Here is a 20728-nt window from a genome sequence, read left to right on the forward strand (position 1 = left end):
CCGAATGCGTTGTGTTCAGCTGCTCTCCTCCACTCTTCCCCTCCCACAGACCCCAGCCTCACAGAGGCACACCGGCAAACACCTCCGTCTCCTCAAATTAACATGAGCAGGTGTTTTTCTCTGAGGTGTTAATTTAGAAAAGCTGCTGTCATTATGCTTAAAGTGGATGTTACAAATAGAACATGTTGTTTATTTTCTCAGAGCTGTCACGGAGGCGTGCATGTCAGCCGTTGAGATGGTGGTCTAATTACCAGGAGTTAAAAAACACAAAGTACACGTTTGAGGATTTTCATGTCTTGTCCATTTTAGAGGATTTCAGTGTGTCCAATCGCATGAATGAGGCTGGAACAAAAATGACCTGGTGCTCAAAATAAATTGAACTAAATATTGAATGTAATGATTATGTTGATATTATATATGAACGTATGAAAGTATATGAAAGGTAAGGCAATTTTGACATCATTGGTTGACTTTCAGTCTCAATGCCATTTTCAAACCTCTGGCCTACGTTGGAAATCAATTGGAAAATGGAAAATATCAAAATAGATTAAACAAGGAGAAGCACATGTGTATACGAATGTTTGCATCTTTTTAAAAGCTCTAATCAAGTGTTGTGACATCTATCTTCGCAGACAGCAGAAGTTTTGTACCTTCTCTCTCAAGTCAAACTCCAAACTTCTTCCATTAACAGTTACCATAGCATCTGTAGCATCTGTAGTAGTATGCACCTTACAGAGAACAATATGTTAAGAAAGCAGATGTGCTGCCTCTGCTCTCCAGTATCCTGTGGTTTCTTGTGTTGAACCCGGTGCTGCGCTCTGTGCTGAGATGATGACACACTTGTAATCCTGCTGTTGGTTATTAGATGGAGCCGGCTGTTTCACCAGAAGTTTTGTTTGGTAATGCTGGATGACCAGCTGCTCAGCAGATGTTGTCCTGATGCTGCCGCCCGGGAGGGTGAAAGTTGCCCATTCTGGCCCCCTGATGAAGATTTGACCCCCATGTTGTGCCCCTCTCTACAGAGCTAGCCTAACTCCCGGGGCAGGAGGATAGGGGTGTCCCGGGTCCCCCAGTCCCAGCAGAACAACTGCCTAACCCAAACTAACCAGATGATGTTTGTGGAGGGATTTCAGCAATGAGATTGTAAACATGTTTTTGTCATTTTGATTGGCAAAACATGGCAAAGCAATATGATGAGAGTCTAAACGATATTGTTCTGGATGGGTATTGAAACAGAAATCACTTCAGGATGATACTGGTGATAGGGGTAAACTGTGTTAATGCAAAAACAATAATGTCTGCACTAAAAATCACCTCAAAGAGTTAACCATTTTTTTAACCTGTTCCATAAAACCATGAAAAAAACATGTAAAAATCGATTTTAACTGCTTTATGATTGCCGAGCTGATTGTTTTTGTGTCTATGGACAGGCAGGTTTCATGCACTAACGAAGAAACATTCAACCTATACAAAGGTGGTAGTGCACAATTATTTGATTGACCTGTTACCAACCCAGGGGTTAATGAGTCATTACCATCCAAAGAGATCCTATTAAATTATTAGAGGGGCTACGTCATAAACCCTCAAAAATCCAGAATGAGGTGAAAAATCCAAACCAGTGTAATTGGAATGAATGGCAGTAGAGGCATAATCCTGATTTAATTTATGCAGGAAAATACAAGTATCAACAGTACTTATCATTGTATTCTTCTCCCCCCTCTTTCTCTTTCTCCTTTTCTACATGAGAATATATCAAGATCTGGAGACCACTCTACTTACTGCTGAAAACGGACGACTCGTTCATAGGTTACAAAGAGAATCCACAGGACGCAGACCTACCCTATCCCCTTAATACATTTTCTTGTTGCATGTGAGTAATCCGCTGTGCTGGCTTCTAACACATCATTTAATTTAAATCAAATCATATTTATTTACAAGGCAAAGCAGATAATTAAGAACAAATTCTTATTTTCAATGACTGCCTTGGAAAGGTGGGTTAACTACCTTGTTCAGGGGCAGAAGGACTGATTTTTACCTTGTCAGCCCAGGGATTCAATCTTGCAACCTTTCGGTATCTAGTCCAACACTAACTACTAGGCTACCTGCCGCCACTAGGCTACCTGCCGCCACTAGGCTACCTGCCGCCACTAGGCTACCTGCCGCCACTAGGCTATATGCCACAGTGGCCTGGATAACTTCCCAGATTCTTTAAAAATGTAACCTTTATGTAACTAGGAAGTCCCATTGAGGTCAGAAGACCTCTTTCCCAAGGGAGACCGAGCCTTAAAGGGGCAATCTGGGATTGGTGCATACCTTTTTTTACTTTTAAATTAACGACATACCCATTGATTCTTGAAGAAGATAGCATTTATAATTTAACAGAACCCAAAATAGAACCCAAAATATAAGTTTTACTCAATTGCTTGTTCACAATGTAATTGTAAACAACCACTGTATAGCCTCAAAACATGGTTGAATGTATAATTTTGATCATATGGAAGACTGGTCCTTGCATTCATATTTCAGTGTACCCGTACAGAAAAACCACATGGTTTGCCATGTGAAATTTCACATCATTTCATGTGAAAATGTGTTTTTGGAACACTTCACGTTTCACGTGTATATTCATGGTATCACATGTTGCTTAACATGTTAATATGATAACAGGTTATCATATTAACTTCACATAAGATCATGTGATCTACATGTGGGGTTTATGTGAGGATATACATTTGAGAGTGGTTACATTTCTCCAGCCCCATCCCAACTAGCTGATAGACACTAAGCTGGTGGAAACATCTGACTCCTTGGCACATTTCCTACAATGAATGCCACAGTATTTACATGGGCATGAAATAAATACAACAATATCCTTTTGTCCCAACACGTAACTCAACTGGCAATGGCCTGAGATTTGCATTATGGTTGCCAGCGGGGTAGTTTTTCTAAGGGAAAGAAAGGACAGCTTAAGAGGGTGTGTCCATCCATCCATCCATCCATCAGCCTTGCTGTGTTACCACTCGGACACATGGATGGAGTTTGTTCTCTCTCTACATCCGTCAGGAATCTAGCGTGGCCAATGGCCAGGTTTTAATCTAAAGGCTGGGGCAGAGAGGGTGGCCATACATCCGGCCCCGGCTGGCTTGCCAGCGCTACAGTATTCCCACATCTGTTCTCCAAAACGGTGAGGCCAGGTGGTGCTGTGAGGCTGGCTGCTGTAGTCAAAAGGCCAGTGAAATGGAATGGTGCAGCCCTGCCTGTCTGCCTGCACGTCTGTCCCCGGAGTGGGGAAAGATATTTACTGTCACTGACAGACAGACACTGCCTGCCTGTCTGTCTGAACAATGGGCTACCTTCTAATGTCAAATACTCACATCTCAGATAACTCACCTACAGATATAGGATCTTAATTTGCAGATTATTGTCACAGCAAAATAATCCTGCAGCAACAGGATTTGAAAGTTTAGTCCATAAGGATGCTTGATCAGTGGTTAAACTATTAGCTGGCCAAAATCACACTGCATGAAAAGGGCAATATTGTTAATATCACTGTGTAATAGTACAGGTTTTCAGTAAATTTACAGTGCATTCGAAAAGTATTCAGACACCTTGACATTTTTAATTTTTTTCCCACCACAGCCTTATTCTAAATTTGATTACATTATTTTTTTCCTCATCAATCTACACACAATACCACATATTGACAAAGCAAAATCAGTTTTTTTAGACATTTTTGCAAATGCATTACAAATAAAAAACATAAATACCTTATTTACATAAGCATTCAGACCCTATGCTATGAGACTCGAAATAGAGCTCAGGTGCATCTTGTTTCCGTTGATCTTCCTTGAGATTATACTACAACTTGATTGGAGCCCACCTGTGGTAAATTGAATTGATTGGACATGATTTGGAAAGGTACACACCTGTCTATATAGGTTCCCACAGTTGACAGTGTATGTCAGAGCAAAAACCAAGCCATGAGGTCGATGGAATTGTCCCTAGAGATCTGAGACAGGATCGTGTCGAGGCACAGATCTGGGGAAGGGTACCAAAACATTTCTGCAGCATTGAAGGTCCCCGAGAACACGGCGGCATCCATCATTCTTCAATGGAAGCAATTTGGAACCACCAAGACTCTAGATCTGGCCCCCCGGCCAAACTGAGCAATCGGGAGAGAAGAGCCTTAGTCAGGGAGGTGACCAATAACCCGATGGAGAGTTCCTCTGAGTTCCTCTGTGGAGAGGGGAGAAGCTTCCAGAAGCACAGCCATCTCTGCAGCACTCAACATAAAAGGCCTTGATGGTAGTGTGGCTAGACGGAAGCCACTCCTCAGCAAAATACATATGACAGCCGCTTGGAGTTTGCCAAAAGGCACCTAAAGTACTCTCAGACCATGAGTAACAAGATTATCTGGTCTGATGAAATGAAGATTGTACTCTTTGGCCTGAATGCCAAGCATCACCTCTGGAGGAAACCTGGCACCATCCCTACGGTTAAGAACGGTGATGGCAGCATCATGCTGTAGGGATGTTTTTCAGCTGCAGGGACTGGGAGACTAGTCAGGAGAAAGACGGGGGGAAAAAAAAGTTGGGGAAAGATGAAAGGAGCAAAGTACGGAGAGATCCTTGATGAAAACCTTCTCCAGAGCTCAGAACCTCAGACAGGTGCGAAGGTTCAACTTCCAACAGGACAACAACCCTAAGCACACAGCCAAGACAATGCAGGAGTGGCTTCGGGACAAGTCTCTGAATGTCCTTGAGTGGCCCAGCCAGAGCCCGGACTTGAACCCAATCAAACATCTCCGGGGAGACCTGAAAACATCTGTGCAGCGACACTCCCCATCCAACCTGACAGAGCTTGAGAGGATCTGCAGAGAAGAATGGGAGAAACTCCCCAAATACAGATGTGCCAAGCTTGTAGCGTCATACCCAAAAGACTCGAGGCTTTATTTGCTGCCAGAGATGCTTCAAAAAGTACTGAGTAAAGGGTCTGAATACTTACGTACATTTTTTTATACATTTGCCAAACTTTCTAAAAACCTGTTTTTGCTTTGACATTATGGGGTACTGTGTGTATAATAAGGCTGTAATGTAACATGTGGAAAAACTCAAGGGGTCTGAATACTTCCCGAATGCACTATATGTAAATCACGAATGTCAAGTGCATTTCCTGCGGCACAGGAACATTCTCAGCAACAAAATAGTGATCTGTAAATGACTGAGAAACAGGACTATGGTGAAGATTTCACTTCTCCAGAGCCCTATGTTTATACATACTGTTTGTTAATTATATTTTAATATAAAATACTTGAATATGTATCAGAGTTAAAATAAGGACAGTGTGTAATATAACAAGGACGCAAACTGATTAACTAATAGTGACAGTAGTGTACGATATGTGGTGACCCTATCCCATCAGGGAAATCAGAACAGGGAAATGAATCAGAATGCAGATTACAGTAACATTCAGGACAGTTGCTGCAGCACTCTCTTTTAGCTGAAGCAAAACAAACAATCCTGTCCACTCCTCTGATGACAGTATACTCTCCTCTATCTATAGTACACTCCCAATACTGTATCTACAGTATACCCCCTCTATCTGTAGTATACACCCGATATCTGCAGTATTCTCCCCATATCTACAGTATACTCTCTATCTACACTATATTCACCTATATCTACAGTATTCTCCCTCTATCTACAGTATATTCTCTTGTATCTGCTGTATACTCCCTATGTCCTACTACCTCTATCTACTGTATACTGTACTCACCTCTATCTGCAGTATACTTCCCTCTATCTACACTATACTCAAATTTTTTGTTGTGGTTGACATATTAACTTTATTTAACTAGGCAAGTCAGTTAAGACCAAATTATTATTTTCAATGACAGCCCAGGAACAGTGGGTAATGTGCCTTGTTCAAGGTCAGAACAACATATACTCTCCTCTATCTACATTATATTGTCCTCTATATACAGTATTCTCCCTCTATCTACAGTATAAACTCCCACATCTACAGTATACTCGCTATCTACAGGATACTCTCCTCTATCTACAATATACTCTCTAACTACAGTATACTCCTTTTATCTACATTATAATGTCCTCTATCTACAATATACTCTCCTATCTACAGTATAATCTACTGTATCTACATTATAATGTCCTGTATATACAGTATACTCTTCTCTATCTACATTTATTTAGTTGTATTATTTTTTATCTTTATTTAACTAGGCAAGTCAGTTAAGAACATATTCTTATTTTCAATGAGGGAATAGGAACAGTGGGTTAACTGCCTTGTTCAGGGACAGAACGACAGATTTGTATCCTGTCAGCTAGGGGATTCACTCTTGCAACCGTTCGGTTACTAGTCCAACACTCTAATCACTAGGCTACCTGCCACCCCAGTATAATCTCCTCTATCTACAGTATAATCTCCTCTATCTACCGTGTACTCTCCTCTATCTATAGTATACTCTCCCCTATATACAGTATACTCTCCTCTATCTACAGTATACTCAAATCAAATCAAATCAAATTTTATTTGTCACATACACATGGTTAGCAGATGTTAGTGCGAGTGTAGCGAAATGCTTGTGCTTCTAGTTCCGACAATGCAGTAATAACAAGTAATCTAACTAACAATTCCAAAACTACTGTCTTATACACAGTGTAAGGGGATAAAGAATATGTACATAAGGATATATGAATGAGTGATGGTACAGAGCAGCATAGGCAAGATACAGTAGATGGTATCGAGTACAGTATGTACAAATGAGATGAGTATGTAAACAAAGTGGCATAGTATAGTATAAAGTGGCTAGTGATACATGTATTACATAAGGATACCGTCGATGATATAGAGTACAGTATATACGTATGCATATGAGATGAATAATGTAGGGTAAGTAACATTTATATAAGGTAGCATTGTTTAAAGTGGCTAGTGATATATTTACGTCATTTCCCATCAATTCCCATTATTAAAGTGGCTGGAGTTGAGTCAGTGTCAGTGTTAGTGGTGGCTGTTTAACAGTCTGATGGCCTTGAGATAGAAGCTGTTTTTCAGTCTCTCGGTCCCAGCTTTGATGCACCTGTACTGACCTCGCCTTCTGGATGATAGCGGGGTGAACAGGCAGTGGCTCGGGTGGTTGATGTCCTTGATGATCTTTATGGCCTTCCTGTGACATCGGGTGGTGTAGGTGTCCTGGAGGGCAGGTAGTTTGCCCCCGGTGATGCGTTGTGCAGACCTCACTACCCTCTGGAGAGCCTTACGGTTGAGGGCGGTGCAGTTGCCATACCAGGCGGTGATACAGCCCGCCAGGATGCTCTCGATTGTGCATCTGTAGAAGTTTGTGAGTGCTTTTGGTGACAAGCCGAATTTCTTCAGCCTCCTGAGGTTGAAGAGGCGCTGCTGCGCCTTCTTCACGATGCTGTCTGTGTGAGTGGACCAATTCAGTTTGTCTGTGATGTGTATGCCGAGGAACTTAAAACTTGCTACCCTCTCCACTACTGTTCCATCGATGTGGATAGGGGGGTGTTCCCTCTGCTGTTTCCTGAAGTCCACAATCATCTCCTTAGTTTTGTTGACGTTGAGTGTGAGGTTATTTTCCTGACACCACACTCCGAGGGCCCTCACCTCCTCCCTGTAGGCCGTCTCATCGTTGTTGGTAATCAAGCCTACCACTGTTGTGTCGTCCGCAAACTTGATGATTGAGTTGGAGGTGTGCGTGGCCACGCAGTCGTGGGTGAACAGGGAGTACAGGAGAGGGCTCAGAACGCACCCTTGTGGGGCCCCAGTGTTGAGGATCAGCGGGGAGGAGATGTTGTTGCCTACCCTCACCACCTGGGGGCGGCCCGTCAGGAAGTCCAGTACCCAGTTGCACAGGGCGGGGTCGAGACCCAGGGTCTCGAGCTTGATGACGAGCTTGGAGGGTACTATGGTGTTGAATGCCGAGCTGTAGTCGATGAACAGCATTCTCACATAGGTATTCCTCTTGTCCAGATGGGTTAGGGCAGTGTGCAGTGTGGTTGAGATTGCATCGTCTGTGGACCTATTTGGGCGGTAAGCAAATTGGAGTGGGTCTAGGGTGTCAGGTAGGGTGGAGGTGATATGGTCCTTGACTAGTCTCTCAAAGCACTTCATGATGACGGATGTGAGTGCTACGGGGCGGTAGTCGTTTAGCTCAGTTAGCTCAGTTACCTTATACTCTCCCCCATCTACAGTATACTCTCCTCTAAAGTTACTTTGTTATGTCCAGAGCTAATAGCTACTGAAACTCCATCTTGACCTTGTTTTCTCTGAGCACAATGGGAGACTCCATTCTGTTAGCAAAGCAGGTAGAGGTTTAATGTATTTATTCAACTAGGCAAGCCAGTTAAGAACAAATTCTTATTTACAATGATGACCTACCCCGGCCAGACCCGGAAGATGCTGTGCCAAATCCCAATCACAGCTGGTTGTGATACAGCCTGGACTCGAACCAGGGCCTGTAGTAACACCTTTAGCAATTAGATTCAGTGCCTTAGACCACTGTGCCACTGCGACCTTATCCATGTCATCATTAACCTTCCCTATATTTAGGCCGCCCGCTGTTTGGTGGTGGTGATGGGACCAACTGAGGGAGGGAAGTGGTGCAGCTGAGGGAGAGATGTCATTACCTACAGGCACATATAGGCTCAGTCTGTTTCAGCTGTCATCTGACTGAACATTGTCCCCAATAGCTGCTGCAGTAGCCCTGACTATGGAGCACACTGCAAAATGTTTCCACAGTTGGCTTAAAGCCCCATCTGGTAGTGTGTGTTCCTGGATGGTGCGAGACAGCTGTGGCGTCAGCTTTAGGCCTTTAACATGCAAAATGTTGTGTTTGCTGTAGTATAACATAGCCGCGGGAAGTAGAGGTGCTGAGGTTGCCAACCGTGGACAAAACATTCTCAGCACCCCCTCAGTAGATTTGAAATGTAGTAAATCTGAATGTTCACAGACACCTCTCTTTCTGTCCACTCTCTGTCTCAGAATGCCAGACAGAATGACCAAAGCCCAAAACATTCATCATCAGATGTCTACAGTGGATCATCAGAGAGGACCTTCCATGTGGACATGCCAGAGGAAAGGTGAGATCATCCCTTACTCTGCTAATCTATGGCCAAATGACTGCTTTTTCTATACACAGTACCCAATACGTATTTGAAAGCAGTGCGTCTAGGAAAGCAGTGCGTCTAGGAAAGCAGTGCGTCTAGGAAAGCAGTGCGTCTAGAAAAGCAGTGCGTCTAGGAAAGCAGTGCGTCTAGGAAAGCAGTGCGTCTATGAAAGCAGTGCGTCTATGAAAGAGGTACATCTATGAAAGAGGTACATCTATGAAAGAGGTACATCTATGAAAGCAGTGCATATATGAAAACATTACATATATGAAAACATTACAATTGGTACATACAGATGATCCTCTCCACTTTTCTGTCTCTTGGGAACGGGCAACTGCAGGCAGCGACCCGTGAGAGCGAACTACGGAGCAGAGCTGGGTAGAGGAAGCAGCACTGGCAGATGTTCGGGTTTTAAACTCTACTTTCTGCTGGGGAAGGAGACGAGAATTACAGTTATAACTGCAGCTTCATTAGACAGGCCAGGGGATTGAGACGAAGATAATTACAGTTAGAGCTGCAGCCTCAATAGACAGGCCAGGGGATTGAGGGGAAGATACTTACAGTTAGAGCTGCAGCCTAAATAAGGTCAGGGGATTGAAGGGAAGCTAATTCAAATTAGAGCTGCAGCCTCCATAGACAGGCCAGGGGATTGAGGGGAAGGTAATTACAGTTAGAGCTGCAGCCTCAATAGACAGGCCAGGGGATTGAGGGGAAGGTAATTACAGTTGGAGCTGCAACCTCCATAGACAGGCCAGGGGATTGAGGGGAAGATACTTACAGTTGGAGCTGCAGCCTCAATAGACAGGCCAGGGGATTGAGGGGAAGGTAATTACAGTTAGAGCTGCAGCCTCAATAGACAGGCCAGGGGATTGAGGGGAAGGTAATTACAGTTGGAGCTGCAGCCTCAATAGACAGGCCAGGGGATTGAGGGGAAGGTAATTACAGTTAGAGCTGCAGCCTCAATAGACAGGCCAGGGGATTGAGGGGAAGGTAATTACAGTTGGAGATCCAGCCTCCATAGACAGGCCAGGGGATTGAGTGGAAGGTAATTACAGTTGGAGCTGCAGCCTCAATAGACAGGCCAGGGGATTGAGGGGAAGGTAATTACAGTTGGAGCTGCAGCCTCCATAGACAGGCCAGGGGATTGAGTGGAAGGTAATTACAGTTGGAGCTGCAGCCTCAATAGACAGGCCAGGGGATTGAGGGGAAGGTAATTACAGTTGGAGCTGCAGCCTCCATAGACAGGCCAGGGGATTGAGGGGAAGGTAATTACAGTTGGAGCTGCAGCCTCCATAGACAGGCCAGGGGATTGAGGGGAAGGTAATTACAGTTGGAGCTGCAGCCTCCATAGACAGGCCAGGGGATTGAGGGGAAGGTAATTACAGTTGGAGCTGCAGCCTCAATAGACAGGTCAGGGGATTGAGGGGAAGGTAATTACAGTTGGAGCTGCAGCCTCCATAGACAGGCCAGGGGATTGAGTGGAAGGTAATTACAGTTGGAGCAGCAGCCTCCTTAGACAGGCCAGGGGATTGAGGGGAAGGTAATTACAGTTGGAGCTGCAGCCTCCATAGACAGGCCAGGGGATTGAGTGGAAGGTAATTACAGTTGGAGCTGCAGCGTCAATAGACAGGCCAGGGGATTGAGGGGAAGGTAATTACAGTTGGAGCTGCAGCCTCAATAAATGGCATTACAAAAAATGATTAAAAAATGATGATAAATGTTTCCTGATCTTTCTTATATCTCTTGGATATGGGAGAGGCACTTCAGAACTGTCACGGTTTTCTTCTGCTGAAGGAGAGGAGGACCAAAATGCAGCGTGGTTAGTGTTCAACATCTTTAATAATGACAATAAACGAGAACACTACAAAATACAAAACAACAAAAGTGAAAACAGAAACAGTCCTATCTGGTGCAATGACACAGACAGAAGACAAATCACCCACAAAATACCCAAAGAACATGGCTGCCTAAATATGGTTCCCAATCAGAGACAACGATAAACACCTGCCTCTAATTGAGAACCAATCTAGGCAAAAATAGACTTACGTAAACACCTAGACAGGGAAACACCCCATAAACATACAAAACCAATAGACCAGACAAAACACAAATCCCCCATGTCACACCCTGACCTAACCAAAATAATAAAGAAAACAAAGATAACTAAGGCCAGGGCGTGACAAGAACAAACTTCCTATTGATGCTTTTTGGGACTATCTGTTGTTCATCACATATCTATGGGCTAATAGCAGTAAGGCCAAAAACATTTTATATATTTTTTTTTAGACTTCAAGTAGTCTTAAAATTCTAAATCAAATAGCTAAATAATCCTTGGTATCTGCCTGGCACGGGCCCAGCAACGGTAGGCCCATGAGTGAGGAGAGAGGTGGCACCTGCTGGCACGTCGCCCAACTGTAGTCAGGCCAATTATTTCTCGTCAGCAATTATACGCCCCCCAAAATGGATGGGGTAAGGAGAGACTTCTTGGCTCACATTCATCTGCAAGACCTTGAGAGGGTTCCTGCTGCGTTTTATGTTCAAAAGGAACACAAATTTTGTTGGCCCTTGTTGGTAGTCACATGTAGGATATATTCACAAGCCTAAGTGGTGTAAAGCTGCAAAAAGGTGTTCAGAAAAGTGTCCTGTTGTGTAGGTATGAAATTGAAGATTTTTTATTTTTTTTGTGTAACAAACAAGAAATAAGACAAAAAAACTGAAAACTTGAGCGTGCATTACTTTTCACCCCCCCAAAGTCAATACTTTGTAGAGTCATTTTTTTGCAATTACAGCTGCAAGTCTCTTGGGTTATATGTCTCTATAAGCTTGGCACATCTAGCCACTGAGATTTTTGCCCATTCTTCAAAGCAAAACTGCTCCAGCTCCTTCAAGTTGGATGGGTTCCGCTTGTGTACAGCGATCTTTAAGTCATACCACAGATTCTCAATTGGATTGAGGTCTGGGCTTTGACTAGGCCATTCCAAGACATTTAAATGTTTCCCCGTAAAGTGCCTTAAAGTGGTCCTATGGACAGATACTACAAACTCTGCTGTGGAGCTTTGCAGCTCCTTCAGGGTTATCTTTGGTCTCTTTGTTGCCTCTCTAATTAATGCTCCTGATATAGACTTCATTGCAAAGGGGGTGAACACATATGCACACACCACTTTTCAGTTTTTATTTTTGTGCATTTTTTAAAATAAGTTATTTTATTAATTTCACTTCACCAATTTGGACTATTTTGTGTATGTCCATTACATGAAATCCAAATAAAAACAAATTTAAATTACAGGTTGTAATGCAACAAAATAGGGAAAATGCCAAGGGGATGAAAACTTTTGCAAGGCACTGTACTCATCATTTAATACACACATGTTCTCACAAATGTAAATGCATCACTGGTTTTATGCGACAGATGTTGTTCGGCACAACAAATGAAAACCCAATGGTGGGTAACACCCTTCACAAACACACAGTAGTTCCCATTCACATAACACACAGTAGTTCCCATTCACATAACACACAGTAGTTCCCATTCACATAACACACAGTAGTTCCCATTCACATAACACACAGTAGTTCCCATTCACATAACACACAGTAGTTCCCATTCACATAACACACAGTAGTTCCCATTCACAAACACACAGTAGTTCCCATTCACAAACACACAGTAGTTCCCATTCACAAACACGCAGTAGTTCCCATTCACAAACGCGCAGTAGTTCCCATTCACAAACACGCAGTAGTTCCCATTCACAAACATGCAGTAGTTCCCATTCACAAACACGCAGTAGTTCCCATTCACAAACACGCAGTAGTTCCCATTCACAAACACACAGTAGTTCCCATTCACATAACACACAGTAGTTCCCATTCACATAACACACAGTAGTTCCCATTCACAAACACACAGTAGTTCCCATTCACAAACACACAGTATTTCCCATTCACAAACACGCAGTAGTTCCCATTCACAAACACGCATTAGTTCCCATTCACAAACACACAGTAGTTCCCATTCACATAACACACAGTAGTTCCCATTCACATAACACACAGTAGTTCCCATTCACAAACACACAGTAGTTCCCATTCACAAACACACAGTAGTTCCCATTCACAAACACGCAGTAGTTCCCATTCACAAACACGCAGTAGTTCCCATTCACAAACACGCAGTAGTTCCCATTCACAAACACGCAGTAGTTCCCATTCAGTTCCCATTTGTTTGGATTTCAACCCTGTGTTTTGTGTACGTGTTTGTTTGGATTTCAACCCTGTGTTTTGTTACGTGTTTGTTTGGTCCTCGTCTCCGTGCCTTTACACGGCACGCTATAATTTGAGCTTAATAAATAACCCTATTACGCATTCCTACGCCTGTCTCCCGACTCATTCATATCAACGTGACACTAAGGGATGAAATGAAATAAACATGGATCAGGAAAAGAACAAGTCAAAGCAACACGCTGCAAATTGTGTCAGCGGCAAGAAGCCATTGGTTCGAAGTGTCTTCTTTAGTTCCATTAATGCAAGCAGCTGGACCACTGGCTGAAGGATGACCACACCACAGGAGACATATCCTGATTGGCTGATATAGAAACATGGATACAATCATTTTGTAAAGCTTTTTTTAAACGATGTTTCACCTTCCCCATCAAACAATTAGAACTATTAGAACTGCACTAAACTGTTCTACCGGTTTCTTTCAGACAATGACTTTGACTACCTACGGCTACTGGGAAAAGGCACATTTGAAAAAGTCATTCAAGTGAGAGAGAGAAGGCTAATAGGAAGTATTATGCAATGACAATTTATTGAAAGAAGTAATTATTGCAAAGGTACGTTTCGCACCATGTTGATCGTCACACTAAAAATAACTGGTAGCAAATTGAATGATGCTCAGTACAGAAATGACTGTTACATTCATATGCTGTGCTCTCTCTGAAGTTCCCTTCACTACGTTATCTCCCCCCACAGGATGAAATGGCCCACACACTCACGGAGAGAAGGGTGTTATAAAACATCAGACATCCTTTCTTAACCGTGAGTACCGAACAACACTCACACACACACACACACACACACACACACACACACACACACACACACACACACACACACACACACACACACACACACACACACACACACACACACACACACACACACACACACACACACACACACACACACACAGTGAAATCCACTCAGGTAGACATCACAGTCAGTTAGCAGCACGTTGACGCTGTATGTACCTGAAGCCCCAGATGCTCATTATAATGCAGTGAATAAAGTGTTAGAAATCAACAGCCCAAGTTTAGCTCTACATCTGTCGACAAGACATCACTAAGAGGTAATTTCAGTGGCACTCCAGATGCTGTTGTTCGCTGCAACACACACACACACACACACACACACACACACACACACACACACACACACACACACACACACACACACACACACACACACACACACACACACACACACACACACACACACACGGCAAAACAATGAAGGTTCATATCACATTACAGTAACATTGCACCTTGGTTCAATTCTTTCACACCTTTTAGTCAGAGAGCAACAGTTCTTTGGTTTAATGTTTAACTCTCTGGATAGAAAACACACTGAGAAATAACAACAATAGACATTTGTTCTAGGTGTGAACCCCTCCTCAGGTTGTTGAGCTGATGGTTGTGTTTCTGTGCTAGATGTGAACCCCTCAGGTTGTTGAGTTGATGGTTGTGTTTCTGTGCTAGGTGTGAACCCCTCCTCAGATTGTGGAGCTGATGGTTGTGTTTCTGTGCAAGGTGTGAACCCCCCCTCAGGTTGTGGAGCTGATGGTTGTGTTTTTGTGCAGTTTACTCTGTTAAGTGGTCAGGCCAATGTGGTCAGGCCAATGTGTACTCTCCGTTTAGGGCCAAATAGCATTCCAGTTTACTCTGTTTTTTTGTTAATTCTTTCCAATGTGTCAAGTAATAATCTTTTAGTTTCTCATGATTTGGTTGAGTCTAATTGTGTTGCTGTCCTGGGGCTCTGTGGGGTCTGTTTGTGTTTGTGAGCAGAGCCCCAGTACCAGAGGGGAGTTTTCTCCAGGTTCATCTCTCTGTATGTGATGGCTTTCTTATGGAAGGTTTGAGAATGTCTTCCTTTTAGGTGGTTGTAGGATTGAATTGCTCTTTTCTGGATTTTGATAATTACCTGGAATTGTCCTAATTCTGCTCTGCATGCATTATTTGGTGTATTACCTTGTACAAACAGGATGTTTTTGCAGTCTCAATTTGGTGTTTGTCCTTTTTGTGAATTCTTGGTTGGTGAGCGGAACACAGATCTCACAACCAAAAGGGGCAATGGGTTCTATAACTGATTCAAGTACTTTTAGCCAGATACTACTTGGGATGTTGAATTTTATGTTCCTTTTTATGGCATAGAATGCCCTTCTTGCCTTGTCTCTCAGATCGTTCACAGCTTTGTGGAAGCGTCCTGCTGTGCTGATGTTTAGGCAGAGGTAGGTATACTTCTTGGTGTGCTCTAGGGCAACATTGTCTAGATAGAATTTGTATTTGTGGTCCTGGCAACTGGACCTTTTTGGAACACCATTATTTTTGTCTTACTGAGAAATACTATCAAGGCCCAGGTCTGACAGAATCTGTACAGAAGATCTAGGTGCTGCTGAAGGCCATCTCTGATTGGGGACAGAAGCACCAGATCATCAGCAAACAGTAGACATTTGACTTCAGATTCTAGTAGGGTGAGGCAGGGTGCTGCAGACTGTTCTAGAGCCCTCGCCAATTTGTTGATATACATGTTGAAGAGGGTGGGGCTCAAGATGCCCTATGGAAAGAAATCGGTGTGCTATTTTGCCAATTTGAACCCACACTTGTTTGTGTACATGGATTTTATAATGTCGTATGTTTTCTCCCCGAACACTGCTTTCTGTCAATATATACAGTAGGCTCTCATGCCAAACTGAGTCATTAGCTATTTTGAAATCAACAAAGCATGACTTTGCCTTCGTTTTGGTTTGTTTGTTTGTCAATTAGGGTGTGCAGGATGAATACATTGTCTGTCATACGGTAATTTGCTCAATACATTGTTTTTACTGAGGAAATGTATGAGTCTGCTGTTAATGATAATGCAGAGGATTTTCCAAGGTTGCTGTTGACACGTATCCCACAGCAGTTATTGGGGTTGAATTTGTCTCCACTTTTGTGGTTTGGGGTAATCAGTCCTTGGTTCAAATATTGGGGAAGATGCCAGCATTGAGGATGATGTTAAAGAGTTTAAGTATACCCAATTGGAATTTGTGGTCTGTATATTTTATCATTTAATTTAGGATACCATCAACACCACAAGCTTTTTGGGTGGGTTGGAGGGTTTGTAATGGAGTATCCAGTGGGTTCTGGTAGTCTTTAATAGCTGATTTTAAGATAGTTTATTGCTCATGTATATGTTTTTGTTGTTTGTTCTTTGTTATAGGGCCCAAAATATTGGAGAAGTGGTTTGTCCATACATTTCCGTGTTGGATAGATAACTATTTGTGTTGTTGTTTGTTAGTGTGTTCCAATTTTTCCAGAAGTGTTAGATTCTATGGATTTTCCAACTACATTGACCTGAGTTCTGACGTGCTGTTCCTTCTTAGTGTATTTCTGTACTGTTTTAGAGTAGGGTAAGGTTTTCTGGGTATCTACACTGAATAAAAATATAAATGCAACATGTAAAGTGTTGGTCCCATGTTTCATGAGCTGAAATAAAAGATCCCAGAATGCACGGCCCCATGTCGCAAGGATCTGTACATTATTCCTAGTAGCTGAAAATGTCCCAGTTTTTCCATGGCCTCCATACTCACCAGACATGTCACCTATTGAGCATGTTTGGGATGCTCTGGATCGATGTGTACGACAGTGTGTTCTAGTTCCAGCCAATATCCAGTAACTTCACACAGCCATTGAAGAGGAGTGGGACAACATTCCACAGGCCATAATCAACAGCCTGATCAACTCTATTCAAAGCAGATGTGTCGCGCTGCATGAGGCAAATGGTGGTCGTTCCAGATACTGACTGGTTCTGATCCACGCCCCTACCTTTTTTCTAAGGTATCTGTGACCAAAGATGCATATCTGTACTCCCAGTCATGTGAAATCCATAGATTACAGCCTAAAGAATTTATATAAATGAACTGATTTCCTTATATGAACTGTAACTCAGCAAAATCTGTGAAATAGCATGTTGCGTTATATGTTTGTTCCGAGTATGTTTTTGGTCGGATAGGTTACTCAATTTCTTGAGCAACCTATCCAGAATTGTACATTCTTCATCAAACCATTCATTATTGTTGTTAATTGTCTTAGGTAGTCTGGTTGAAATATTTAGATTTGATAGGGAAGCTGAGAGGTCAAATATAGTGTTTAGGTTATCTACTGCCAAGTTTACACCTTCACTATTACAGTGAAATGTTTTATCCAGGAAGTTGTCTAAAAGGGATTGAATTTGTTGTTGCCTCATTGTTTTCAGGTAGGTTTCTACACTACTTTCTTTCATTCTATACCATAGTTTAATAGTATAAATCATGTTCGGCTTTGTTGCCTCATGATTGAGTATTGCTCTGTTCAAGTAGACTGTGATTTTGCTGTGAGGGATGTCAGGAACGCTCTGAGAGACACTGGGTTGAGGTTGGTGATAAAGTAATCTACAGTACTACTGCCAAGGGATGAGCTGTAGGTGTACCTATCGTAGGAGTCTCCTCGAAGCCTACATTTGACTATGTACATACCCAGCATGCGACAGAGCTGCAGAAGTTGTGACCCGTTTTTGTTGGTTGTTTTGTCGTAGTTGTGCCTAGGGGACATATATAGGGGAGGGAATTCTGTCACCTCCAGTTAGGTGTTTGTCCCCCTGGGTGCTGAGAATGTTGGGTTCTTGTCCAGTTTTGGAATTTAGGTCACCACAGACTAGTACATGTCCCTGGGCCTGAAAATTGTTGATATCCCCCTATAGGATGGAGAAAATGTCAATGTTATAGTATATTCTATTTGGGGTATATAGGTAGCACACAGATGGACATTTTTCTCTGTTGAGATTATATCCTTTTTTTCTGATTAATTTAATAGTGGGTTAGGTCTGCTCTATACCAAAGATGACCACTCTTGAGTTAGGGAATGAGGAAGAAGCTTTTTCAATCACTCCCTGGAGTGCTATGGCCACCCTTTCCTGCTGGGCCCTCAGATCGTTTGTGCCTGTGTGAATTATGATGTGGCAGGGCGACCCTAGTCGGTCCTCTGACATCAGCTCCAGGGCATGCCTAGTGTCTGGACACCACAGTTTAACCACTTTGTGTTTTGGAAAAAGTTTATTCTCAATTATGTATTTCCAATTTCAGTCAATGAGAAGCACCATTTTTGGCATTTGTGTGTCCCCAGTGGGTGTAGGGGTGTTGTTAGGAGAGCTATCTGGTGGGCTGACAGGAAGGGTGCCAGTCTGCTTGCTTGGTGGAACCTGTCTTGTGTGTCCCACTATGGTGTTAAGGATGTGGTCGGGGTCTGAAGTGGGCTGTTCTGTTGGCTTCTCTGGGTGGATGGCCAGCACTATCATGAGTGGTTCATTGTCACACCTTAGCATTCTCACCTCCTACTGCATTGCTGTTAGCTGGGCTGTGTGTTCCTCTCTCCTCCTTGTGTTCTCTCACCTCAGTCCTGAGAGTAGCCAGCTCTCTCAGACAGCCGTCTATCTCCACCCTTCAGCCCCTGTTGTGGGCGTGTTGTTCTGCTGGTCTGTTTTATGGGTCTGTTCTATCTGGAGTGTGTGGACTAGCTCTCTGAGCTCCATCATCTCTCTCAACAATGGAGGAGCAGTGCCGTTGTGGGACCTGGTTGTGTTCAGTGCTAGGAGGGGGAATCTCCTCCTTTACAGAGCAGTTTGAAGAGGAGGTCTGATCAGACTCGCTTAGGAGGGGGAGTCATCACAAAGAGAGAGCTTCTACTGCCGTGCTCTCTCTTTGGTTCTGTGGAAGCCCTGTTGGATGTGTTTGAAGTTGCCCTGCACCACCACTGTTCCATTCTTGTACAGGTTGACAGAGGTTGTCTCAGTCTCAGGATCCCCGTTTTCCAGTATTCAGAATGTCCATCCTCCGCCAATACCTTCTCTCTTGAAAGAGGGGTAGTTGCTCTTATAAAATTGTGCCATGCCCAGTGTTGGTCTGTTTGGAAGATTAAGTTGCTAACGTTTCCATGTTTGTAGCAGTCCGAAAAAAAGTGTCTCTAGAATGTCCATGAGGAGCTTCTCTTTGCCTTGTCTCCGTGCCTTTGCCTCTGTGCCTTGTCATTTTTTAGATCCAAGGGGTACTGTACTGTGGTGACCTCTGCACAGGGGAAGCCATGGAGCAGGGGGCCAAAGAGGCCTCTGCATTTGGGTCGTGGAGGAACTCTGCTCTCATTCTTGTGCTCAATGGCTTTCCCACCTCTCACTTCACACATCAGTGCCAATTGAAGTAGCAGCCGGGTTTGTTCTTTGCTAGCAAGCTTGGTAGCCTTTTAAGTTAGCATTCAGTCTTTATAAAGTAAAATATCTAGATATTATTGTAATGTTCTTTCCCTTCTAGACTTTAGAAGTAACTTCAGACTGAACATTACTTAATCAGTTTTGCGGCTTGTTGGTTTGTCAGAAAGTTTGCTGGATAGTCCTTGTCAGTAAGGATCCTTGGCAGTGAGGATTCTTGGCAGTAAGGATCCCTGGCAGTGAGAATCCTTGTCAGTAAAATCCTTGGTATTAAGAATTCTTGGTAGTAAGAATCCTTGGCAGTAAAATTCTTAGCAGTAAGAATCCTTGGTAGTAAGAATCCTTGGCAATAAGAATCCTTGGCAGTAAGAATCCTTGGCAGTAAGAATTGTTGGCAGTAAGAATCCTTGGCAATAAGAATCCTTGGCAGTAAGAATAATTGGCAGTAAAAATCTTTGGCAGTAAGAATCCTTGCCAGTAAGAATTGTTGGTTTGTCGGAAAGTTTGCTGGATAGTCCTTGGTAGTAAGAATCCTTGGTAGTAAGAATCCTTAGCAGTACAAATCCTTGGCAGTAAGAATCCCTGGCAGTGAGAATCATTGGCAGTAAGAATTCTTGGCAGTAAGAATTGTTGGTTTGTCAGACATTTTGCTGGATAGTCCTTGGTAGTAAGAATCCTTGGCAATAAAAATCATTGGCAGTAAGAATCCTTGTCAGCAAGAATCCTTACAGGTAATTGTGTCAAAAATCAGGTTGTAGGTTTGGAGTTTTGATTTGAAGTGAACGTAATGTTGTGGATGGTAGTATCCTGTTTATGTCCAAATCTAAATCAATTTTTTTGTAGAAAAATGTTGATCTGCTCATGACCCTATATCGCTCTCTATCTTTCATTTCAATTCAAAGGACATATGTTTACATTGCCAAAGCAACTGAAATAGATAATAAACAAAGGTGAAATAAACAATCAGAAATGAACAGAAACATTATACTCACAAAAGATTCAAAGGAAAATAAATGTAAAATGTCATATTATGGCTACATACAGTGTTGTAACGATGTGCAAGAAGTGAAAGTAAAAAAGGGAAA

The 20728-nt window shown here is 42.9% G+C and overlaps 1 long non-coding RNA gene across 1 annotated transcript; it reads left to right on the forward strand.

Annotated features, from left to right (window-relative positions):
• Nucleotides 1-1747: 1747 nt before the first annotated feature.
• Nucleotides 1748-13952, forward strand: LOC118943891. The gene is made up of 3 exons (XR_005039219.1): nt 1748-1870; nt 9025-9122; nt 13856-13952. It is a non-coding gene; the product is annotated as an uncharacterized LOC118943891 (long non-coding RNA).
• The last annotated feature ends 6776 nt before the right edge of the window (nt 13953-20728 follow it).

Source organism: Oncorhynchus mykiss, chromosome 23, assembly GCF_013265735.2.
Source record: "Oncorhynchus mykiss isolate Arlee chromosome 23, USDA_OmykA_1.1, whole genome shotgun sequence".
Classification (NCBI taxonomy): domain Eukaryota; kingdom Metazoa; phylum Chordata; class Actinopteri; order Salmoniformes; family Salmonidae; genus Oncorhynchus; species Oncorhynchus mykiss.